The sequence below is a fragment of the Piliocolobus tephrosceles genome, chromosome 1, assembly GCF_002776525.5.
Source record: "Piliocolobus tephrosceles isolate RC106 chromosome 1, ASM277652v3, whole genome shotgun sequence".
NCBI lineage: Eukaryota > Metazoa > Chordata > Mammalia > Primates > Cercopithecidae > Piliocolobus > Piliocolobus tephrosceles.
This window is the reverse complement of record NC_045434.1, coordinates 61,212,722-61,225,294: the sequence shown is the minus strand read 5'-3', so window position 1 is coordinate 61,225,294 and position 12,573 is coordinate 61,212,722.

Genomic DNA, 12,573 nt, shown 5'->3' with positions numbered 1-12,573 from the left:
TTTTGGTTCAACTTTATATTATATAATAGTATTTTACAGTGGTTTTGGAATTAGAAAGCAGGATCAGTGTAATTGCAAACAACATTATAGTAATAGAAGAATTTGGTTCTTGAAGTATTATGAGAGGCCCTTCTAAGAAACTGAAGATTTGATTCTGAAATTGGCCCTAGCTTATGAGTTCTGCTGCAAAGAAAATTAAACTGGATATTCACAGAAGCAATAACATTCAGATACTTGGCTTAGCCTAGTGCTTACGTAGCAGGGAGATCTCTGTTTTGTGCATTATTTATTTATTTTTTTTGAGACAGAGCCTTGCTTTGTTACCTAGGCTCCATTGAAGTGGCGCAATCTCAGATCACTGCAACCTCCACCTTGTGGTTTCAAGCAATTCTCCTGCCTCAGCCTCCCGAGTAGCTGGGATTACAGGCACCTGCCACCATGCCCAGCTAAATTTTGTATTTTTAGTAGAGATGGGATATCACCATGTTGGCCAGGTTGGTCTCGATCTCCTGACCTCGTGACCTGCCCGCCTCGGCCTACGAAAGTGCTAGGATTACAGGTGTGAGCCACCATGCCTGGCTGTTTTGTGTGTTATTAATCATGATAATCATGGTATTGTAAAATCATGATGCTCTCTCATTTACAAAAGTGGGCCAGGTATGGTGGCTCATGCCTGTAATTCCAGCACTTTGGGGCCTGGAGTTCAAGACCAGCCTGAGCAATATAGTGAGACACCTCTACAAAACAAAAACAAACTGGCCCATGGTGTCGCACACCTGTGGTCCCAGCCTATAGACCGAGTTACTTGGGAGGCTGAGGCAGGAGGGTTGCTTGAGCACAGAAGTTCAGGCCTGCAGTGAGCTGTGATTACACCATTGTACTGCAGCCTGGGTGATAGACTCGTCTCAAAAAATAAAGTCAGATGGAATCATGCTTTAATACTAGATACATGGATCATTGAGACTGCCTCAAAAGAAAAAAAATCAAAAAAATCTTACTCTGAAAAGAAAGCATTTGGGTTATGGGAACCCTATTAATGGATTAAAGAATAATAACACTCTTAATTCAGGTACTTTCAAGATGAAAGGATAATGAAGAAAAGTTATTAAGATACATTTCTGAACTGGAAGGAAAGAAACTAGCATTTAGTTGCAGTTAAACAATATTTAGTACAAACTGAGTTGACATCCCCGGGATATAATTTTATTTCTATCTTGGGGTTAATTGAAGCATGTGTGCCATTCCCCAGTAATAAATGGCTACGTTTACATTAAGCCAGATTTATTGCTATGCTTATCCTGATATTTTGTAGAAATTGTGTTATTTTTCTTTTGTACTTTAGTAGAAAGTTAAAAGCAAATATTTAATTGCTGACCTCAGAATTTCTTGTTTTTTTGAGACAGGGTCTTGCTCTGTTCTCCAGGCTGCAGTGCATTGGTGCGATCTTGGCTTACTGCAGCCTCAACAGCCTCGACCTCCCGGCTCAAGCGATTCTCCAACCTCAGCCTTCTGAGTAGCTGGGTCTCCAGGTGCACACCACCACACTCAGCTAATTTTTCTGTTTTGTGTACAGATGGGGTTTTGCCATGTTGGCCTGGCTGCGACCTCAGAAATTTAGATAGTCACTCAGATTTGGGAATTTGGTGTTCTCTGGCATATTCTCATTTGGAGACTTCATTTGGACGCTATTCTCTGTACCTTTTTAAAAATAAAAATGGGAAATTTTCATTTTTTTCTCATAACAATGCATGTTGTTTATAAAAGCATCTAATACAGAGAGATACAAAGACATTTTTGGTACATTAAAAGATAATGCTTCCCAGGGTGCCTTTCTGAGCTGAGAGACTTAATTTCCTTTTATCTGTAAAAAGAGGTTTTGAGAGTTATTTAATGATACACATGTTAGCTATTTGGAATCTTTCCTTATGAACTTAGTTGAATGTTTTGTGATCAACACAAAACACCAATCTTCCTTCCTGGGTGTGCTCCAGCGAGACAAGTCTGTTGGTCAGTTATAACTTTAAAATACAAAGGCAGCATGATACTGAGATCTATAATAATATCATAAAGAGGATACACAAATCTCTTCTAACCCTGCTGACTTTGAGGATTCATCAAGTAGGACCTATGATGCTTTCAACCAATATGTTTCAGTGGCAGATTTGACATCAGGGAATTTAAAGAGAACTAACTCATTCTACACATGGAATGGAGAAGGCGGTTGAGAGTAGGGGTTATGTATTACCACGTAAGCAATTTGAGTTACATCAGTGTTCCACCACTGGCAGACTCCTTAATCTCATCAGGGAGAGACAGGGAAAACTAGGTTTGTGGAAAGTAGGTTGCTTGATCCACAGGGAAGATACCCTAGAGATTGAATGAGTCTGAGAGCCACGAGGCCTGGAAAGCTGTACTACAAGGGAAGCAGCTTTGGAACAATTTTTCAGGTTTTGTTCTTTTAATCTTTTACACTTCCCCCTTTATCTCAGTAATATCCTGTCCGTTTCCTCCTGCCTTTATTTGCTGAATATTTTATTTTCACTGCTGTTATTATAGATCCTTACCAAGAAGAAGGATGAAGAACTTAATAGCAAAAGAAGAGCACAATTGCCAGAGATGCAAGAAGAAAGGACCTCACACAGTTCTTGACTTTTCTACAAAGCTCATTGCACATTTTCCCACTAAAATGTTGGGTAAATATTTACACTTAAGATTGGATTGGCCAGGGGTGGTGGCTCACACCTGTAATCCCAGCACTTTGGGAGGCCAAGGTGGGAGGATCTCTTGAGCCCAGGAGTTCAAGACCAGTGTGGGCAACATGGCAAAACCATCTCTACAAAAAAAAAGAAAAAGAAATTAGCTGGGCATAGTGGTGCATGCCTGTAGTCCCAGCTACTCAGGAGGCTGAGTTGGGAGCTGTGATTGAATCGATTGAATCACTGCACTGCAGCCTGGGCGACAAAGGGAGACCCTGTCTAAATGTTGGGGGGAAGAAAAAGGATTAACTTTCAGAAACATTCCAAGGATGTTCAGGGTCAAAGAAAGAGGTGATAGTAAAGCTGAATAATGCTGCTTTTGAGTTAAGCCTTCTTTTCTTTCTTTTTTTTTTTTTTTTGAGACAGTGTCTCACTGTCACCCAGGCTCTGAAGTACAGTGGTATGATCACAGCTCTCTGCAGCCTCGACTTCCTAGGCTCAGGCAATCCTCCCACCTTAGCCTCTTGAGTAGCTGGGACCATAGGTGTGTACCACTTTGCTCACCTATTTTTTGTAGAGACAGGATCTCTCACTGTGTTGCCCAGGCTGGTCTCAAACTCCTGAACTGGAGCAATCAGCCCACCTTGGCCTCCCAAAGTGCTGGGATTACAGGCATGAGTCATCAGGTCCGGCCAAACTTCCTTTTCTTAATGGGGTTCACATATCGGCTCTGGAGGCAAAAACCAGAGGAGTCCCAGGAGTTTTGAAAAAGACTTATCTGGATATATGTTCTGAAATGGGTGTTTTTAAGACCGAATTTTATATGAAAGACTAGTTCCTCTTTGGATCTCAAATAATCACCTCAAAGAGACCTCTGATCACTCTATCCCCCAACCCCTCCTTTTTCTCTCACAGTACCTTTTAAAATTATGTTCACTCTGCCCTTATCTTGTTAACATTTTTACTCATTTCTCATCTACCCCCACCCTCACTAGTCTGTAAATTCCATGAGAGCAGGGATCTTGTTTATGAATCCAGAGCCTAGAACTGTGCCTGGTATTTTGTTGAATAAGTTAACAACTTTTTCTCTTTTTTTTTGAGACAGGGTTCCACTCCCATCACCCAGACTGGAGTACAGTGGTGCAATCTCGGTGCTGCAACCTCCGCCTCCCAGGCTCAAGTGATTCTCCTGCCTTAGCCTCCTAAGTAGCTGGGACTACAGACAGATGCCACCACACCCAGTTAATTTTTATTTTTTTGTAGATGGGGTTTCACCATGTTGCCTAGGCTGGTCTCGAACTACTGGGCTCATGACCTGCCTGCCTTGGCCTCCCAAAATGCTGGGATTGCAGGCATGAGTCACCAAGCTTGGCCTTTTTTTAAAAAAATATATTAAATAGAGATGGGGTCTGGCTATGTTGCCCATATAGCAACTCCTGGCCTCAAGCAGTTCTCCTGCCTTGGCCTCCCAAAGTGCTGGGATTACACGTGTGAGCCACTGGGACTGGCCAAGTTAATAGCTTTCCCAAAGTCACCTCTCTTACCAGCTTTATTGAAGTTTCATCCACACAGCCTTGTCTGACCAGAAACAAGTGTGCCACAATCATCAGATGATGCAGAATCATGGAATTTAAATGTCCTTAGAGAAAAGCTACAGTAAGCTTTTAACTAAATTTGTAGAAAGTAATTACAAATTTCAATTTGGCTAGGGATACCACATCCATTAATTCTAGTGTCATTATTAATATAAGATACATTGTTAATTTATGAATTTAATATGCGAGCAAATCAGCTGAGACCCTTCTTTCTCAGAATTAATAGGCTGCATTGAAGTACCAGAGTATTCTTGCCACCACACCAGGGGTTTTAGCTCTTTGACAGAAGATTGGCTTTGGGTTGCTAGTGATGCTCCGTTGTGTCCACCAGATGGCGGTATCTTCCGTTTGGGAGTGCCTGATGGACGCCTGTTATTAGGGATCTGGTTGCTATTGCTCCCCTGGAGGTCGGTCCCTCAGTGTGTAAACAAGCTGGAAAACTGCCCTGCCCTGCCCATTCCAGGCCTACCTGGCGCAGTGTGACTCCACCTTTTTGTGGTAATTACCCAGAAGTAGGGGCTGTTTCTTATGGGAGAACCAAGGTTTGTATTTGAACACAAACAAAGGAACTGATTTTTTTTTGAGACGGAGTCTCGCTCTGTTGCCCAGGCTGGAGTGCAGTGGCGCGATCTCGGCTCACTGCAAGCTCCGCCTCCCGGGTTCACGCCATTCTCCTGCCTCAGCTTCCCAAATAGCTGGGACCACAGGCACCTGCCACCACGCCCGGCTAATTTTTGTATTTTTAGTAGAGACGGGGTTTCACTTTGTTAGCCAGGATGGTCTCGATATCCTGACCTCGTGATCCACCCACCTCGGCCTCCTAAAGTGCTGGGATTACAAGCGTGAGCCACCGCGCCTGGCCAGGAACTGATTTTTTTTTTTTAATCTGCTCAGAGGGAGAGTAAAATGAGCATTGTGCTGGGAGCGTTGGCTCACGCCTATAATCCCAGCACTTTGGGAGGCTGAGGCGGGCAGATCACGAGGTCAGGAGTTCAAGACCAGTCTGGCCAACATGGTGAAACCCCGTGTCTATTAAAAATACAAAAATTAGTTGGGCATGGTGGCGCATGCCTGTAATCCCAGCTACTTGGAAGGCTGAGTCAGGAAAATTGCTTGAACAGGGACCCAGGAGGCAGAGTTTGCGGTGACTGGAGATGGCGCCACTGTACTCCAGACTGGGCTACAGAGCGAGACTCCGTCTCAAAAAAAGAAAAAAAGAAAAAGAAAAAGAAAAGAAAAAAAAAAAAAAGATCGTGGTGATTTAGGAGACTGGAGGTGAGATCGAAGAGGCTGGTGTCTGATATTTGCTGCGTTTTGTGTGTGAGGATTTTTCCGCTTTGTCCCTCTCTTTAGTTGCTCAGCATTCAGTTTTCTGTTGCATTCCTGTGCATCAGGGCAGGCATTCTCAATGGGAGGAGGATACCATATTGCTTCTGGAATGGCGGATCACTGTGTTTGATGACAGAGTGGTACATGTGACTGTCCTGAAAGAAGGCCAAAAAAGCCAAGAACTTTTGGGTTGGGGGTTAATGCTAGTGTTGCCGGTTTCCTTCTTTGAGCTAATAGCCAAGGCCAGGTAGATAACACACTCCTGTTTGGTAGGTTGATATTAGCTACTTGGGAGGCTGAGGTGGGAGGACTATTTAAGTCCAAGAGTTTGAGTTGAGGTTGATATTAGCTCCATATGAGCTGAAATCAACAAACCTAGGTGAGGGGCTGTCCTTAAGCTACTTCCAAGTGTACAGAATGGAAGGCATATAGTGTCTGCATATAACTTCCCCATGCCTGCAGTGACTGAGGCAACTTTCAGCCTTATGATTGTGGTGCTTTTTCTTGTTTTTGCTTGATTTGACTGAGTAGGGAGGGCAGGGGTTTCTTTCTTACATCTCTAAGAATTTACATAGGAGGTTTTTTGTTATTTTTACTGCATGTCTAGAAACGTCTAAAATGTTTTGCCACATTTTCTAGACATCCACCTCTGAATGCATTCCCTTCCCCAGGACAATTTGCTGCTGAAAGTCACAGCTCAATTGGCATGGGGTGTAACCCAGTATTGCCTGAGGGAAGTTACTTATTATTATTAATTTTTAGACGGAGTTTTGCTGTTGTTGCTCAGGCTGGAGTGCAGTGGTGTGGTCTCGGCTCACTGCGACCTCCGCCTCCTGGGTTCAAGTGATCCTCCGGCCTCAGACTTCCGAGTAGCTGGGATTACAGGTGCCCACCACCATGCCTGGCTAATTTTTGTATTTTTTAGTAGAGGTGGGATTTCACCATGTTGGCTAGGTTGGTCTCAAACTCCTGATGTCAAGTGACCCACCTGCCTCGGCCCCCCAAAGTGCTGGGATTACAGATGTGAGCCACCGCACCCATCTGGGAAGGTACTTTTTTAGAGGAATATTGAATTACAGAAGAAGGGCCTTGCTGAGAAGTCCAAAGATGGAAGCAGGTGTACGTTCTTGAAATTAATTTCCCAGGTTATTTCAAACGGAATGACAAGTTATGCTAAGCCAATGTCCCTTCTTATCCCTCCCACTCAGCATAGACTCCTCTGGGTTCTTTGGGAATGTTTGCCTCCCTTGATCAGGTTTCATCTCCCCTCTAAAGGCTTCCCTGATGATGACTCCATCTCTATTATCTGCAGAACTCTTCATCTTGTTTTCAGTGTTACAATACCCTCTACAGCTTTTTCAGAAACTATTTTTTCTTAGAGACAGGGTCTTGCTCTTTTGCCTAGGCTGGAGTACAGGCAGTGGCACGGTCATAGCTCACTGCAGCCTCAAACTCTTGGGCTTAAACAGTCCTCCCACCTCAGCCTCCCAAGTAGCTAGGACCACGGGCATACACCACAATGCCTGGCTAATTTTATTATTTTTGTGTGTAGAGATAGGGTCTCATTATATTGCCCAGGCTGGTCTCAAACTCCTGGCTTCAAGAGATCCTACTGCCTGGCCCTTTCAAAGTGTCACAATTACCGGCATGAGCCACCTCACTTGGCCCCTGTATGCTTTTTTATCACTGTTCATGTCACATTGACTTTTAATTGTAATTTGCCCTTTTCTTTCTTCCTCTGTGGTGGAAGGGTCTGCACAGTGACCAGAGTATTTTAGACACTCAATACACTTTTCCTTAACTCAAGTGACAATTTCCATAGCCTCTTTTTTCCAACACACAGGCTCCCTCCCGACATAACAAGTAATTTATGAATTCATTTCAAAGAGCAATTTTATGTGTGAAAAAGTCTATCTTCAATGTTTACATTGTTTTTTATTTGTAGTATTTGAGATTTTTTTTTTTTTTTGAAAAGCTATCATTATTAGTGATGACTTGAAACCTAAGGCTTTAAATCAGTTAATGTAAGGTCTACTTGACTAATTTTTCCAGTGGTAGCCTGAGGTTCACTGAAACATTGTCATTGCTATGAAAGGCACTTCATTATGCAGGATATCATTCATATCCAGTTTTCTAAGATGGCTGAGGACATTGTTCTTTAAACTTTTCTGTTTTTTAAATTGACAAAAATTGTATATATTTACTGTCTACAGCATGATGTTTTGAAATATGTGTACATTGTGGAATGGTAAGTCAAGCTAATTAACATATGTATTACCTTACATACTTAGCATTTTTTTGTGGTGAGAACCCTTAAAATCTACTCTTAGCAATTTTCTTTTTCTATTTATTTATTTATTCAAGACAAGCTGGAGTGCAGTGGTGCAATCTCAGCTCACTGTAATCTCTGCCTCCTGGGCTCAAGCGATTCTCGTGTCTCTACCTCCCAAGTAGCTGGGACTACAGGCGTGTGCCACCACACCTGGCTAATTTTTTGTATTTTAGTAGAGATGGGTTTCATCAGGTTGCCCAGGGTGGTCTCATACTCCTGAGCTCAGGTGATCTGCCCGTCTCAGCCTTCCAAAGTGCTGGCATTGTAGGTGTGAGCCATCACGCCCGGGCTTTTTTTTTTTTTTTTTTTTTGAGACAGAATCTTGCTCGGTTGCCAGGCCGGAGTGCAGTGGCATGATCATGGCTTTCTTCAGCCTTAACCTCCTGGGCTCAGGCAATCCTCTTGCCTCAGTTTCCAGAGTAGCTGGGACTACAGGCTCACACCACCACAACAGGCTGATTTTTAAGTTATCTGTAGAAGTGAGATCTCTATATTGCCCAGGCTGGTCTTGAAGTCCTAGGCTCAAGTGTTCCTCCTGCCTCAGCCTCCCAAAGTGTTGGGATTACAGGTGTGAGACACCTCACCTGGCAAATTTGCAAGAATATAATACATTGTTATTGACTATGGTCACCATGTTGTACAGTGGATCTCTTGAACTTATTCCTCCTAACTGAAATTTTGTATCCTTTGAGCAAGGTCTCCCCAACCCGCTTCTTGTTTTTTATTAACTTATTGAAGTACAATTTACATACAATAAGTTTCACTCATTTTAAGTATGAATTCAGTGAGTTTTAATAAACACGTGTAGTCATACAAACACCACCAGAATCAAAATATGGATCATTTCCATCACCCAGAAAGCTCCCTCATGTTCTTTTGTATTCAGTCCCCTTCCCAACCACCAGCTTTTGGCAGCCATTGATCTGCTTTGCTTTTCTTTCTTTCTTTTTTTGTTTGAGAGACAGGGTCTCACTGTCACCCAGGTGGGAGTGCAGTGGTGTCATCATGGCTCACTGCAGCCTTATCTCCCTGGGCTCAGGTGATCCTCTCAACTCAGCCTCCTGAATAGCTGGGACTATAGATGTGTGCGACCACACCCACCTGGTTTTTTGTTTTTTGTTTTGTTTTTGCTTTTGTTGTTGTTGTTGTATTTTTAGTAGAGACAAGGTTTTGTCATATTGCCCAGGCTAGTCTTGAACTTCTGGGCTCAAGAGATCTGCCTGTTTTGGCCTCCCAATGTGCTGGGATTACAGGTGTGAGCCACCGCATCTGGCCTTTGATCTGCTTTCAGCACTATTTTAGCTCTTCTAGAATTTCACAAAAATGGTATCATATATACAGCATGGACTCTTCTGTGTTGGGCTTCTTAAGTGTAATGCTTTTGAGATTCAGCTGTGCTGTTGAGTGTCTCAGTAGTTCATTCCTTTTCATGGCTGAGAAGTATTTCATTGTATAATTATACCACTATTTGTTCATTTACTAGATAATAAACATATACATATATAAACACATATAAATTTGTACCTATGATGAATAAAGCTTCTATGAACCATTGAGTACAAGTGTTTCAGTGGACATATGTTTTCATTGCTTTTTGATAAATCCAGGAGTGAGATTGCTGGAGCATATGGTAAGTATATATCTAATTATATGAGAAAGTCCCAACAGTTTTCCAAAGTGGCTATACTACTTGGCAGTAGCGTATGAACTCCAGTTGCTCCACATCCTTGCCAACACTTGATATTGTAAGTCTTCTTAAGTTTAGCTGTTCTAGTGGCATCTTATTTTGGTGTAAATTTGCATTTCCTTGATATTTAATGATATGGAGCATCTTTCCATATGTTTATTTGCATTGATAAATACCTTCTTCAGTCAAGTGTCTCTTCAAATCTTTTGTCCTTTTTTTTAAGCCAAATTGTTAGTATTTGTATGGATTTGTGTATGTGTGTGTGTCTTTAAAAACATATTCTAGGCCAGGCACGGTGGCTCATGCCTGTAATCCCAGCACTTTGGGAGGCCGAGGCGGGTGGATCATGAGGTCAGGAGATCGAGACCATCCTGGCTAACATGGCGAAACCCCGTCTCTACTAAAAATACAAAAAATTAGCCAGGCATGATGGCAGGCACCTGTAGTCCCAGCTCTTCGGGAGGCTGAGGCAGGAGAATGGTGTGAACCTGGGAGGCGGAGGTTGCAGTGAGTGAGATCGCGCCACTGCACTCCAGCCTGGGCAACAGAGCGAGACTTCGTCTCAAAAAAAAAAAAAAAAAAAAAAAAAAATTCTAGATGTAAGTCTTTTACATATGTTTTGCAAATATTTTCTACCAGTCTGTGGCTTGCCTTTTCATTTTTTAAATTATGTAATTTGGAGAGCAGAATTTTTTAATTTTGTAGAAGTTCAGTTTATCAATTTTTTCTTCTATGGTTCATACTTTTCCAAAGGTCTTAGAAGTTTTTCCCTAACAAGGCCATGAATATTTTTGTTTATGTTTACTTCTAGAAGTTTCGTAGTTTTAGCTCTGACATTTAAGTCTGTCATTCACTCTGAGTTAACCTTTGTACGTGTTATGAGGGCAAGGGTTAAGCTTCATATTTTTGCACATGGATATTCAATTGTTGAAAAGACTATCCTTTCTCCATTGAGTAATTTTGGCATATTTATCAAATTTCAATTGACTGTGTAGATGGATCTATTTCTGAACCCTGTATTGTTTCACTGATCTGTATCTCTGTGCTCACATAAATACCACACTGCCTTGATTACTGTAACTTTATAGTGAGTCTTGAAATTACTTTATTCTTTTTCAAAAAGTTTTTTTTTTTTACTCCAGGCCCTTTGCATTTTTTTTAAAGAAACAAATCTTTATTGTCTAGAAATACATATTTAAAAAATCCCCTTCAGAAGATGCTATTCACTCATTTCCCCATTTCCTCTTCTTCCACACCTCTTATATAAAGGACATTATTACACCTTATTAAAACTTCACCTAGATGTCCAGGCAATGTGTCATTTGTGAATTCTGTGTCTGCAAGCTGCCTGTTCATATAGCCATCTACAGATACCAGGTAGCCCTTATTCTCCATTCCCACTTAAGCTTCACCATCACTGGCTCTCCTGTTAATCCACTGAGGAAAGATTTGAGATTGCGGGGTAAATGCATTGTAAGTAAAGGGAATGTTGTGGGCTATTTGCCACCGACCTAGCTGCTACTCTCCTGTCCCTCCTAATTCAGCAGGTATTGCAGGTCCCAAATCACTGAGCTTCAAGAGAAATGGCTGCCAAATAGGAGTGTCACTCTTTGCATTTCTATTTGAATTTCAGGACTAGCTTATTAATTCTTACCAAAAAAATGCGGGGCAGGTGGCGGGTGCTGGTGGGGCATTGAATGGGATTACACTGACTCTATGTATTGATTTAGGAAGAGTTGACATCTTAACAATATTGAGTCCTTTGACCCATAAACACACTACATCTCTCCATTTATTTGAGTCTTTTTAAATTTCTCTCAAGTGTTCTGTAGTATTCAATATATTGATCTTGTACATATTTTGTTACATTATCCCTAAATATTTCCATTTTGAGATACTGTTGTAAATTGTACTTTTCTCATTTCAATTTCTATTTCTTTGCTAGTAATATAGAAATACAATTTATTTTTCTATATTAACTGTCTTGTGACCTTAGAATATTTTACACAGATGATCACGTCTTAGAATAAAAATAGTTTTGCTTCCTTCTTTCTCATCTGTATACCTTTTATTTATGTTTATCTTGCTTTATTGTGCCGGCTAGTATACCAAGTACAAAGTGAAATAGAAGTGGTCAGAGGAGGCATCCTTACCTTGTGTTTAGGATTAGTGATACCTTCTTTTTCATTCCTGATCTTGGCAGTTTATGTCGTCTTCTCTGTCTCTCTCTCTTTCTCTCTCTTTTTTTGCTTATCAGTCTGGCTAGAGGTTTATTAATTTTATTGATCTTTTCAAAGAACCAGCTTTTGGTTTCATTGATTGTTTTCCAATTGTTTTTTATTTTGCTTTGTTTTGTCCATTGATTTCTGATCTGTAGTGCATTTTCTTTTACTTTTTCAGAGTTCAATTTGTTCTTTTTCTAATTCTTAAGGTGGCACTAAGACCACTGATTCAAGACCTTTCTTTTCTTCTAATATAAATATCTAATGCTAAAAAGTTCCCTATAGGCACCATTAGCTGCTTCTGACATGTGTTTACATGTTGTGTTTTTGTTTTCATTCAGTTCAAGCTATTTTCTAATTTCCTGTGTGATTTCTTCCACCTATGGCTATTGGAAGTGTGTCATTTAGGCCAGGCACAATTGCTCACACCTGTAATCCCAGCACTTTGGGAGGTCGAGGCATGAGCATCACTTGAGCCCAGGAGCTCGAGACCAGCCTGGGCAAAATCGGGAGACCCTGTCTCTACAGAAAAACAAACAAACAAAACAACAACAACAAAAACCTGGATATGGGGGCACACATTTGTGGTCCTAGTTATTCAGGAGACTGGGGTAGAAGGATTTCTTGAGCCTGGGAGATTGAGGGTGTAGGGAGCTGTGATTGTACCACTGTACTCTAGCCTAGGTGACAGAGTGAGACCCTGTCTCCAAAA